Below are 12,190 nucleotides of genomic sequence, written 5' to 3'. Positions count from 1 at the left end.
CTTGTCAGTGCTGCTCTTGCTGCTCTAGACATTCAGACCAGCAGGCAAGTGGAAGACTCATCACAGCAGTACAGACAGCACTGCTAACACTGCCAGCAGGAACCTGAGGGCACCAGGCACAAGTCTAATAAGCTAGATGACTGGAAGATGCATTGTCACTAAAGTAAATAATAAGCACTTTGGGTGGTAGATTAAGGTTGATAGGCTTCCTGGAAAAATTTTATTCTCAGGAAGGATTTGAATGAGAAGAAGGAGGAAGCCAGAATGTGAAGGAAGTTCCTAGTGTAAGAGGCAGCATGGTGGAAGGGATGAAAAAGAAAAGGTGAGGAAGGGGTGCAAAGGAAATAAGGAAGGTAATATGGATTTTCTTCATTGAGATCAGAAGGAATTGTTCTTTAATTATAGATACTCATTTCAGGTAAGCACATATGAGGAGAAAAAATGCATTAGCTGGAATGAGTTGATACTAGAATTCATTCTACAGTAGCACATGGATAAAAAATTTCAAACTGTTTCGCAGGGAGTATGGCAACCAGGCCATTGGATCATTTGACCAGAGCCCTTTAAAGAAAGTATTGCTTCATGGTTGGAGGTGAGGAAAGAAATGGGTGGCTTTTAAAATGGGCAGTAGTTGTTCAGTTCAATATGGAGTATTTACTTATTTTTGTCCACATTCACATGGAAAGCGTAGCTCCTGGTTCTTGTCCCACAATCTGGCTCTAAAGGGACTGTCCAACATGCTTAGGTATATTCACTAAAAACCACAGCTGATACTGATGATCGAATATTCCACTGTCTGACATATTCTGAAACAATTGTTCTCCTTTAGTGGTTTCTTTAAGTAGATCTTCTGAAGGATGGTGTTTAGGCTTTTCTTGGAATGAACTGAGGGGTGAAGGATTTTTTTTTTTTAATATCGCTGAATGGCTGTGAGGTGGAATCAACCAGTGTTTTACAATTGTTTTATTTTATTATTATGGTTTTATTCTTAATAGTTCATCAGGCTGCTTAGAGCCTGAGATAGGCAGTTTTAATATAATAAAAATAAATAAAACTAAATATCCACATTCACACATACTAGACCCTTTCAGAAATGACAGCAGCTGCAATTTAAAAAAGAAAAGAAAAGGCTACAGCTGCAAATCAGAAATGGAAAGATTAAAACAAATTAGGTGGGAAAATGTGTAATGAGAGTATATTGAGAAGCAGTCACAGTATGACTATACCTAGTTCTAGGAATCATACCTCCACAAATTCCAGCTCTCTTAGGCAATAGACAGTCCCTCCACACTAAATTATATACTGTAAGCAATGGAATAGAAAGATGGCTCTACAAAACACTAATAGTAGCTAAAAACTGCGACTAAGAAAATATAAAGCCCTTTCCCTCTAAGGATTACAGACTTCATTATCTCTAGGAATGACCTAGCAGCTTTAGAAAAAATATGCTCCAAATTAAATGACAATATGGAAATATTTGAAACAATATGATTTTCTTTCATTGAAAAATATGACTGACTATTAACCTTGAGCACAGTAACTGAATAAGTGATATCAGCCTTGAAATGTGACACCAAACTATTTTTACAAAACAACTGTGTAATAGTTTTCCATTCTATATATTTGCCATCACTTTATATACACACACACACACACTCCATCAAAACTAGCAATAGATCTGAAAAGCTTAATAGAGTAATAGAATGAAATTAATATAGAGCATTCTTTCTGAATATCAGAAAATCTTCCTGACAATGATGTAGACTATAGACTAGTCTCCCAGAAGAAGTGGTTAACATCCTGTCACTTGAAACTTTTAAAGCTAACTGGACAAAGAACTGTACAGTGTAATGCTGCAAGGAGATGTGCTAGATGATCTAGAGGTTTTTGTCTTTTCTAGCTTCTGTGATATCATTGGTGAAGAGCAGGGAGTAAAGTACATGTGAAAATACATGAGGGGGCAGCAAAGAACAAAAGATGCATGCCTTACAATGGCTAATTCTTACAATAGTGAAGTATTGTTGTTACCTTGAATATGAAATTCAGTGGCCTCTAACACCATTTAAAATAATCAATATCTCAGATCACTTAACAAAGTAAAATCTTGCAATGTTGTTATCAGTGTCATCTTTTAAAATAATGAAGTTCCTGGAGTTCATAATAGGCTTGGGGTATATAAAGCACATCCTGGTCAAGAGGGAAGTGCAGCAAATGTGCCACCCCTCTTGATTTAGGCACAATTCACTTGCCCTTTGAATATACTGTTTTCTGATTGATGAAAAGTTTTCGCAGAGTAAACTGTGCCTGGCTTGTGGCAGAGGTAAGATAAATGCGTTGGCCACCCTAACTCTAGCTGATTGAGTTGGGGGAGATTTCCTTACACATTGGAGTGGCATGGAAGGCTTGGTTCTGAGGAGAAGAGGGATTTTTGTTGCTGTTGGTACAGTGCCTTCGTATGCTGAAGGAAGTTTGACTGTTTTCTTATTTGTGCATTTGGGGTTCTTTGATTTTGGTGTACAATCTATTGGTATTTTAATCAAACATAATTTACCACAGCAAACTATTTTGATAAGGATTTCAAGATAAATACTAAGTAGGCTTACATATCCTGGTGTAAAATCTGACTCTTCAAATGTTTGTCCCTCTATATATTCCACTGTGGGTACACATTTACTCCATGTGCCCGGGACTGGAAGATTCTCGCTAGTAGTATCCGTTAGTCTATGCCTGCACCCTAGGGTTGCCAACTTTCTAATCGCACAAAATCTTGCCCTGCCCCTCCCCTGAGGCCCCACCCCTTCTCCAAGGCCCCACCCCCCACTCACGCCATACCCTCTGCCTCTGTTGCTTGCTCTCCCCCACCCTCACTCACTCATTTTCACCAGGATGGGGCAGGGAGTTGGTGTGTGGGAAGGGGTGAGGACTCCAGCTGGGGTGCGGGCTCCAGGGTGGGGCCCGAAATGAGGGGTTCAGGGTATGGGAGGGGATTCCTGGCTTGGGCAGGGGGTTAGGGTGCAGGAAGGTGTGAGGGCTCCGGCTGGGGGTGCAGGCTCTCGGGTAGGGGCTGGGGATGATGGGTTTGGGGTGCAGGAGGGGGATCTGAGCTGGGGTAGGGGATTGGGCGCAGGAGGGGGAGTGGGGAGCAGTCTCCAGGAGGGTGTTTGGGTGCGGGAGGGGACTCCAGGCTGGGGCAAGGGTTTGGGGTGCCGCGGGGGTGAGGGCTCTGGCTGGGGGTGCAGACTATAGGATGGGGATGGGGATGAGGGGTTTGGGGTGCAGGATGGGGCTCCAGCCTGGGGGGATGGGGCTGAGAGGTTCGGAGTGCAGGAGGGGGATCAGGGCTGAAGCAGGGAGTTGGGGTGTGGGAGGAGGTGTGCTCAAGGCGGTGCTTACCTCAGGTGGCTCCCCAGAAGCAGTGACATGTCCCTTGGCTCCTAGGTGCAGGGGTGAGCAGGCAGCTCTGTGCGCTGCCTCCATTCACAGGTGCCGCCCCACAGCTCCCATTGGCTGCAGTTCCCAGCCAATGGGAGCTGCGGAGCCGGCGCTCGGGCAGGGGCAGCGCACAGAGCCCCCCCAGCCATCCCTCTGCCTAGGAGTAAAGCGACATGGCGCCGCTTCTGGGAGCCATGCGGAGTCCTGCACCAACCGGACTTTTAATGGCCCGATCAGCAGTGCTGACTGGAGCTCCCAGAGTCCCTTTTCGACTGTGTGTTCTGTTCAGCAACCAGACTCCAGGCAATTCTCCTGCACCCTTCTCTTCATGCTCTCATCTGAAAGTATAATGGGTGGTATGGACTGACTGCCTCTGCAGCTCCTTCTCACTGCCACATGATCTGAGATGGAACCCTCCAGTGTCCATTGACTTATCTTCCAACATTATTCCTGTAAATATTAACAAACAGTAAATATGTAAATAACTCTGCTTAGTATAGTTTAGTTAGCTTTACATAGTCGGATTTTAGCCCCTTCCCACCATCCTTCCTGGTACAGGACTCTGAGTATGCCCAGGATTCCAGGCTTCAAAAACCCATCATCTGCCTGCGTTCTTTTGTGGTCAGCAACCACCACCAGAGGTGCCTCTACTGCCTTGGAGAAGCTCATATCTCCATTAAGGGCTTGTCCACACTAAGAAGCGGGATCGAACTAGGGTACGCAAATTCAGCTACGTGAATAGCGTAGCTGAATTCGAAGTACCCTAGTTCGAACTACTCACCCGTCCAGACGCTGCGGAATCGAAGTCCGCGGCTCCAAGGTCGACTCCGCCACCGCCTTTTGCAGTGGTGGAGTACCGGAGTCGACCGCGGCGCTTCCGGAGTTCTAACTATCGCGTCCAGATTAGATGCGATAGTTCGAACTCCGAGAAGTCGAACTCACCGCGTCGACCCGGCTGGTAAGTGTAGTCTAGCCCTAAGTGTAGTATCTGCAGCTCCTTCGCACTCTTCAAGTACGAGAGTTCAGTCTCAGGGAGCACCTTATGCGGCAGCCTGAGGCCTCGGTTGGATCTGGGCTGGGCAGATGCCCCTGAACAGTGGGCTGAGGTGTCAAGGAATGCACTGCCCAACACAGTTCAGACACAGGGGCAAGCAAGGGTAGAGCCAAGGGCTCTTCATCTCAGGCTGACTACAAGGGTAAGAAGATCTCTGTAAAGACGCAAGAGAAATTCACCTCCAGATCTATTTCTAAGGAGAGGGCTGCATCCCCTACACCCTCGAAGTTGAGTCAGTCATCACACCGGTTACCAGGATGCTCAAAAATCCATTAAAGGCATGGTACTGAACTCTAGACTTCAAAGACTAAGAATGCTTCTGCTTTGGTACCATTGGCAGGAGCAAAATCACCATTACAGTGTAAAGAGAGGCATGAGGTTCAGCCAGTACAATCTCCAACACCGATGTGCAGATGACTACCCCATACATCATCACTCCTCTGAGCTAACAATGATAGTTCAGAGAAACAGAACTCATCATGGTGACAAATACCGGTACACCACTTTGGAAGACATCATCATCCTGACAGATATGAAATCTTCCCTCTTATGTGAACCAATTCTTACAAGGGAGATTCTGACACCGTTGATTCACTAACATTAAGGAAGAGACTTCTCGTCCCTCTACCAATAGGGGTCATTTCTCATCAGCATTTCCAACAGCATCACCTTGGAGATGGAGCCCTCATTTTCTTCCTCAGGTGAGTCTGATATGGGATAAGGACCCTTATCACCACCTTCAAGGAACATGAGCTGAGATACAGGCTCCAGAATCTATGGGCCTGTCACAACTGCATAAAATGGGATAGCCCCATCCTCAGGATGGGCGATACGCTATAACTTGGTGTCCACCCCAACTCATGATGGATCCCTCTAGCTGGCCTTAATGGGAAACATGGGACACATACGTGCATTATCCCAAATCCATTCGATACCACTGATAATCTCACCATCTCTCTTCTCCAAGAGATCAGACTTAACTTCCCCGGGAGCTCCTAGTGGAAGACAAAAAAAAAAAAAGATCCAGATCCAGCAGCACCTTCTGGTATATTTTCTTTCTCTCCCAGTGAGAGAGTTGCTCCAGCATAACTGTCTTCATTAGATGATCACAAGCAGTTTCAGGAGTTGTTTCAAAGGGGCTGCTGATGCCCTCCAGTTCCCCTTGAAGAAAGTCCAAGAGTCATCCCACAAACATCTGAATATTTTGGAGAGGATGGGACTTATAAGGGTAGCACTTTCTGTCAGCAAGGCTATCTGAGAGCCAACCAAAGTGGTGTGGCATGTCCCAATGACATGTTCATCTACTCCTAAGAGGACAGACAAAAATACTTTGTTCCTCCACAGGGAACAGATTTTTTTGATTCATCCTGCCCCCAATTTTCTGGTTGTTCAAGTTGTTACAGAGAGGAATAGACAACAACATGTTAGATCTACCCCTTCAGACAAGCAGACCAAACACTTGGACCTCCTAAGGAGAAATCTACCAGCCTCCAATTCTGTATAGTCCAGAGGTTCTCAAACTGGGGGTTGGGACCTCTCAGGGGGTTGCAAGGTTTCATATGGGGGGTTGTGAGCTGTCAGCCTCCACCCCAACCCCCACTTTGCCTCCAGCATTTATAATGGTGTTAAATACATTAAAACGTGTTTTTAATTTATAAAGGGGATCACACTCATAGGCTTGCTATGTGAAAGGGGTCACCAGTACAAAAGTTTGAGAACCACTGGTATCTATCACCAGGTGCTATTTGCAAAGTATGATTTCATTAGCTACTCCAACTTTGCAGAATTTAAAGACAAACTCCCTCAGGAGGACAGGGCAATTCCAAGTCCTGATGGAAGAGGGTATACTTCTAGCCAGATCTTTCCTTTAAGCCACAGTACCTGTGACCGATATAGCCTCTAGATAAATGGCAGCTCCTATTGTTACGCAAGGGAGTCCTGCTTCAATCCAAGGGCATCTCCAGGGAAGGACAGTCCATCATAGAGGATTTACCCTTTGAAGGGGGCATCTTATTCAATCAAAAGATTGATGAGGCCTTGGATTCAATAAAAGGGCAATCCTCCATTTCCTGGGGATATACACCCCAGCACGCAGGAGAAAATCAACAGGAAACTTTATGTGCCTAGACCAACTTTGCAGCCTTTTTTTCACCAGAGAGTATATGAACTACCATGAAAGTGTGATGAAACCAGCATAGTGTTCCTCCTTTGTCTTGCAAACAGCAACCACCTGTCAAAAAGTACTTTTGATGGGACCTTCAAGAATCACATATCTACCCAATGCCAGATCCTTCCACTCTCCAATTTGATGGCTGCCTAGTGCTGTTTTCCCCTAAAATGAAGGACAATAATAGTGGATGGATGTATCCTCAACACTATTCATTTCAGGTATACCATAGAGGTTCTCTCCCCTCTCCCTCCGAAACCTCCTTCCCCAGCCCTTTTCAGGAACTACTCTATTGGAAATAGACCCCCTACTTGTATGTGGAGCCATAGAACCAGTACCACCTCAGCATTGGTGAAAGGGATTTTATTACTAATATTTCCTAATCCCCAAGAAGAATGGAGAATTGAGAGCCATATTAGATCTCCAGCACCTCAATGTCTTTATCTGAAGACTGAGATTCAGGATGGTCACCCTGGCCCTGATAATCCCATCCCTAAACAGAAATGAATGGTTTACAGCTCTCAACATGAAGGATGCCTATTTCCACATAGACATCCTCCCATCCCACAGGTGGTTCCTGAAGTTCATGATAGGTGCGAACCATTATCAATACAGGGTGCTTCGCTTCCCTTTGGACTGGCAGCAGTGCCCAGAGTATTTATTAAAATACTTTCAGTAGCAGCCGCACACTTCCAGTGCATAGTTTGACAGTCTTTCCCTGCCTAGATGTTTGGCTGCTGATGGGAAAGTCTTCTTGGGAGGTAATGACATCACTTGAATCATACTGTACATGTAACCTGTGTTTTTCCGCTAAGCTTCATACTACCACTGAGGACCAGAAACTCCATTCCCTGGACATACATCAGACATAGGTGTTCTATCGTCAGAGATCAAAATGCTCTAGAAGATCGCCTAGACTGCTATGGCCCTAACAGAACACATGAAAGTGCAATCAATATCTTCACAGAGGCTATCAAAATGGGTTTCAGGCTGTATCTTGCTCTGTTACCAGTTATCGGATGATCCTCCACCTTATGGAATGAAGGTTCACTCCACCATGACACAGGCCACTTTGGTAGCTTTGCTTCAGGAAATACCATTCCTTGACATATGTAAAGCTGTCACATGAAGTTCTGTTCTTATCTTCCCAAGACACTATGACCTGGTACAAGCTTCCTCAGCTGATACATCATTTAGGTCAGAAGTCTTACAGTCATTGATACTACAGAGATCTTGCACCCTCCTTTGTCTTGAGTACTGTTAATCAGGAATACATATAGGGACCAGCACTTGAAGAAGAAAAGTCACCTACCTTCCACAACAGAAGTTCTTTGAGATGTGTGGTCCGTATCTGTATTCCACTACCCACTACTCCTTCCCTTCTGCTTTGGATTATGAAGACTTAAAATGCAGTAAAGAAGGAACTAGAGAAGGGGTTATCTGCTCCATACCCAGGGCCGCCCAGAGGATTTAGGGGGCCTGGGGCAAAGCAATTTTGGGGACCCCTTCCATTAAAAAAAGGTTGCAATACTATAGAATACTATATTCTCGTGGGGGTCTGGGGCAAATTGCCCCACTTGCTCCCCGCTCTGGGCAACCCTGCCACCTGGTAGTAATTGTAATAGGTCTGATTATTATGTTCTGCATTTATAAAGGGCCCTTTGCTGTGGCAGTTAGAGCACTTCTCCACAGCAGTTAAAAGCAGGCCCGCCTGGTAGACACAGCAGTCAAGTTACTACAGTGTTTGCCAGGAAGAAAGCAAATGAAAACTAAACAAAATCTCAAACTCAAATCAGTCTATCTTGCCCCACAGCTCTTGAAACCAGCCAGCTAGTTCATTTTATTCACGCTCTGCATTTGCATTAGAGCTGATTGTGAACTTCAGAACCACTGTGTGGGGACGTGAGGGACCGTCTTTTTGTTCTGTGTTTGCACAGCACCTAACACAATGGGCCTTTGTCCGTGACTGGGGCTCCTAATTTGAGCTCAGAACTTGCATGATAAGTGGACTGTTACTGCCCGATGTGAACTATTGATCCTGTGTCAATTGGGGGGACATGGTATTTACTACTGTAAATCAGCTGAGTACATATAACTCAAGTGCAGAGACACACCAAAGGGTATATTATTGACTGGAGTTAAGGTTTATGGCAGAAAATTATTGCCCTGCAAGTTAACAGCACAACTGGGTTTTCACCGTAGAGCTACGTACACAGACACGGCGCTAGGTTACCACACAATGCGCTGTGTGACCATTAGCACGGTGCAGAGGCCAGTGAAGTCTCCTGTCTGTCAGGCTGCAGATTGTCCTGGATTCCATTAAAATCAGCCTGGTTTGCCAGTCCTTACATCGCTGGGATACACAAGCTGAAGGTTGTCGTAGGGAAGCTCTCACCCCCACAGTACATTTTTAAGGGCTATTTGAAGAAAAAAAAGACTGAGTTTTGGACTGTAGAAATGCAAAGGGGTTGTTTCCTCTAGAGGGGGAGAATTTCTGCTTCCAAAAGTCAACGCTGTGCTTACAAGCCAAGTTTTCCAGACAAGTATTGATCAGGACACAGCATTGTCCAGACACAGCGGGAACTATTTCCAAATGACTGGCTTGCCCTTCCTTGCTGAGGCCTGATAAACTCATTGCAGAGAATTCTCCTAAATGCCCCCACCACTGTTCCAACTTCCGTTCCCAGCTCTGCGCACTCCCTGTAGCCAGTCACCCACCCATAACCACTGCGTGCGCTCTGCATACTCTCCAGCCACCCCGGCTCTGCGCGCCCCCTGCAGCCAGTCACAAACCCATAACCACTGCATGCGCTCTGCACGCTCTCCAGCCACCCTGGCTCTGCGCGCCCCCTGCAGCCAGAGTCACCCACAGCCACCAGACACGCTCTGCGCCCTCTCCAGCCGCCCCAGCTCTGCACGCCCCCTGTAGCCAGAGTCACCCACAGCCACCAGACGCGCTCTGCGCCCTCTCCAGCCACCCCGGCTCTGCGCGCCCCCTGTAGCCAGTCACCCACAGCCACCAGACGTGCTCTGCGCCCTCTCCAGCCACCCCGGCTCTGCGCGCCCCCTGTAGCCAGAGTCACCCACAGCCACCAGATGCGCTCTGTGCGCTCTCTCCAGCCACCCCCAGCTCTGTGCGCCCCCTGCAGCCAGAGTCACCCACAGCCACCAGGTGCGCGCTCTGTGCGCTCTCTCCAGCCACCCGCAGCGCTCCTTCCAGCCGGAGCTGCCGCTGCCTGGGAGATGCGCTGCGAGCACAGCCAGAGCGCCTGCCCCCTCCCACCCCGTCCCCAGCAGCTGCCTGTTAGCAGTGCTGCAAGAGCACGGGGAGCCCCCTGGCTCCCCTGTGGGCACAGAGCTGCCCCGTCCCAGCCCTGCGCCGTGCCTGGCGTGCCCAGCAGGAGCACTCACGTGGAGCGCAGCTGGGTGGCACGGCTTGCCGGCGGGGAGTCCATGGCAGGGCTGGCACAGAGCCCAAGCGTCCCCATGCCCATCCTCACCTCCTCGTAGGGCCTGGGGCGTGGCTGAGCGCCGCACAGGACAGGACCAGCCTGCCCCACGCCAGCGCCTCCCTCCCGCTTACCTCCGCCCGGGTCTGAAGCACCTGGTTCCTGCTCCGCAGGCAGCTCAGCCAATCGAGCCCCCTGGAAAAGGGCTGTTCTGCAGGCAGCAGCATATCCCGCAGCTCCGTGCGGTGGCCACCAGCATCTCCGAGAAGCCACTAGCCCCCCCGCGCCACGAAAGGGATTCTTGGCCAGGGCTTGCGGGGCCCCTGCAGGGCCCAGGCCTGGGGCAAATTGCCCCACTTGCCCCCTCCCCCCTCTGGGTGGTCCTGTCCATACCTTATATCCTCAGATCAGAGCATAAGAAGAAGAGGAGTGCAGGTGTGGACCAATGAACACTGCTACCAAGAATCTTCCAGTCTCCGGTGCATGGAATGCATACATACAAATTAGGGACAGGGGTGGCTCTAGGAATTTGGCCGCCCCAAGCATGCCGGTCCCGCGGCTCCGGGGGACCTCTTGCAGACGTGCCTGTGGAGGGTCCTCTGGTCCCGCGGCTCCGGTGGAGCGTCCACAGGCATGCCTTCGGGAGGGCCACCGGAGCTGCGGGACCAGCGGACCCTCTGCAGTCATGCCTGTGGGAGGTCCGCTGGTCCCGCGGCTCCAGTAGACCTCCCGCAGGCATGACTGCGGAAGGTCCGCCGGAGTCGCCTGCTGCCCTCCCGGCAAAATGCTGCCCCAAGCGCGCACTTGGCGTGCTGGGGTCTGGAGCTGGCCCTGAATAGGGACCACATATCTCAGTTAACTCCAGTTATGGAGAGTATGTTACCTTTCTTCTTGAAATTTCTTTAAGTCTTTTAACATGCAGGAAACTATATCTAGTCTTCGAGAAATTTTCTTCCTAGTGGAGTCTAAATTTGGCATGTGTCTGCAGACAGGCAGCAAGGAAGACAGTACACAGGATCAGTAGTTGAAAAGATAATTAGAAAGATTTGACATACAATAAAGATCAATGGTAAACACAAAAGGTAGTCCAGTTCAATCTACTACAACAGTTTAGGGCTTTTAAGTGGATATTTTCAAAAGTGCTGTGGTAGGTATTTAGGAGCACAAGTCTTTTGAAAGTCAATGAGATTTTTGCTTCTAAATCCTGTAGGTGCTTTTGAAAATCCCCCCCCCCCCCCGAATCGATCCCTGTGAAATACATTCATTCACATAAATTATAGTTGTTTTCTCAAATGTAAAAGACAAAAATAACACCTGATGGTGTGTACAGTGTGTTTTAGTCTATTGGGGGAGTAGAGGAATAAGAAATATAGACAAATTGAAAGAAATATCAGATGAGAGGTTGTATATTAGTGTATGTGCTGATCACCTTGATTAAGTCCTGATATTGTGATATTTGGAAGACATTCATAGTGCATGTCAGTGTAAGCCCCCACTGTTTTGTTGTCATTGTTGAAAAGAAGAAGAATAAACAAACTACATTGTTAATTGTGTCCAACTCAATTTCTGCCAAGACACAAGAAAACGTTCATTTTGAACTTCCATCCTTGGCTAATATGGTACTAATTTTGATTTACGGTGAATTACTTGACACCCTGCTTTACAAGTTACAGAGTCCCATTAATTACTTACCTATTTATCCTACCTCTCTCATATGTGTGTATTCAGTTACTGTCTGTATGATTTTATTTACAGGCCTTTATGTCTTCAATACATTTTTTGAACTTTATTAGCAGTAACCTGATTGTGCCCAATGTGTATATCACCTATCCTCATAAACATCTTCCCCCCCCCTTTTAAGTGAAAATGAAATTTGTTATTTAAATAGATCCCAGTGTAGTCTAGCAACACGGTGTACAATGCACAAATACTTCTCTCTTCTCGAGAGTTGGTATTTCCTTTTTGTTGCTGTTACTTAGAACCAGGATAGCTGTTTGCTGCCAGCAGGTGTCACTGATTTCTGAAGCTTAAGGGCCAATTAGAAACAGCAGACAGAAAAAACAGGAAAAGTCCTCAAGGAAGGGAGAC

The 12,190-nt window shown here is 47.4% G+C and overlaps 1 protein-coding gene across 9 annotated transcripts in view; it reads left to right on the top strand.

Moving 5' to 3' along the window:
- Positions 1-12,190, top strand: part of LOC123372697 (cAMP-specific 3',5'-cyclic phosphodiesterase 4D) — a 618,378-nt gene that overhangs the window by 464,040 nt on the left and 142,148 nt on the right. Inside the window, exon 1 of one of the 9 annotated variants that reach the window (XM_045021025.1) lies at positions 5,032-5,187. The exons of the other annotated variants lie outside the window; for them this stretch is intronic. The gene's annotated coding sequence lies outside the window, so the exon portion shown is untranslated. Of the gene's footprint in view, positions 1-5,031; positions 5,188-12,190 lie in introns of those variants that run through there. 9 annotated transcript variants of the gene reach the window in all.

The sequence above is a fragment of the Mauremys mutica genome, chromosome 6 (genome assembly GCF_020497125.1).
Source record: "Mauremys mutica isolate MM-2020 ecotype Southern chromosome 6, ASM2049712v1, whole genome shotgun sequence".
Classification (NCBI taxonomy): Eukaryota; Metazoa; Chordata; order Testudines; family Geoemydidae; genus Mauremys; species Mauremys mutica.
The sequence above is the reverse complement of the archived record's forward strand: the minus strand, read 5'-3'. Positions and strand labels throughout refer to the sequence as shown.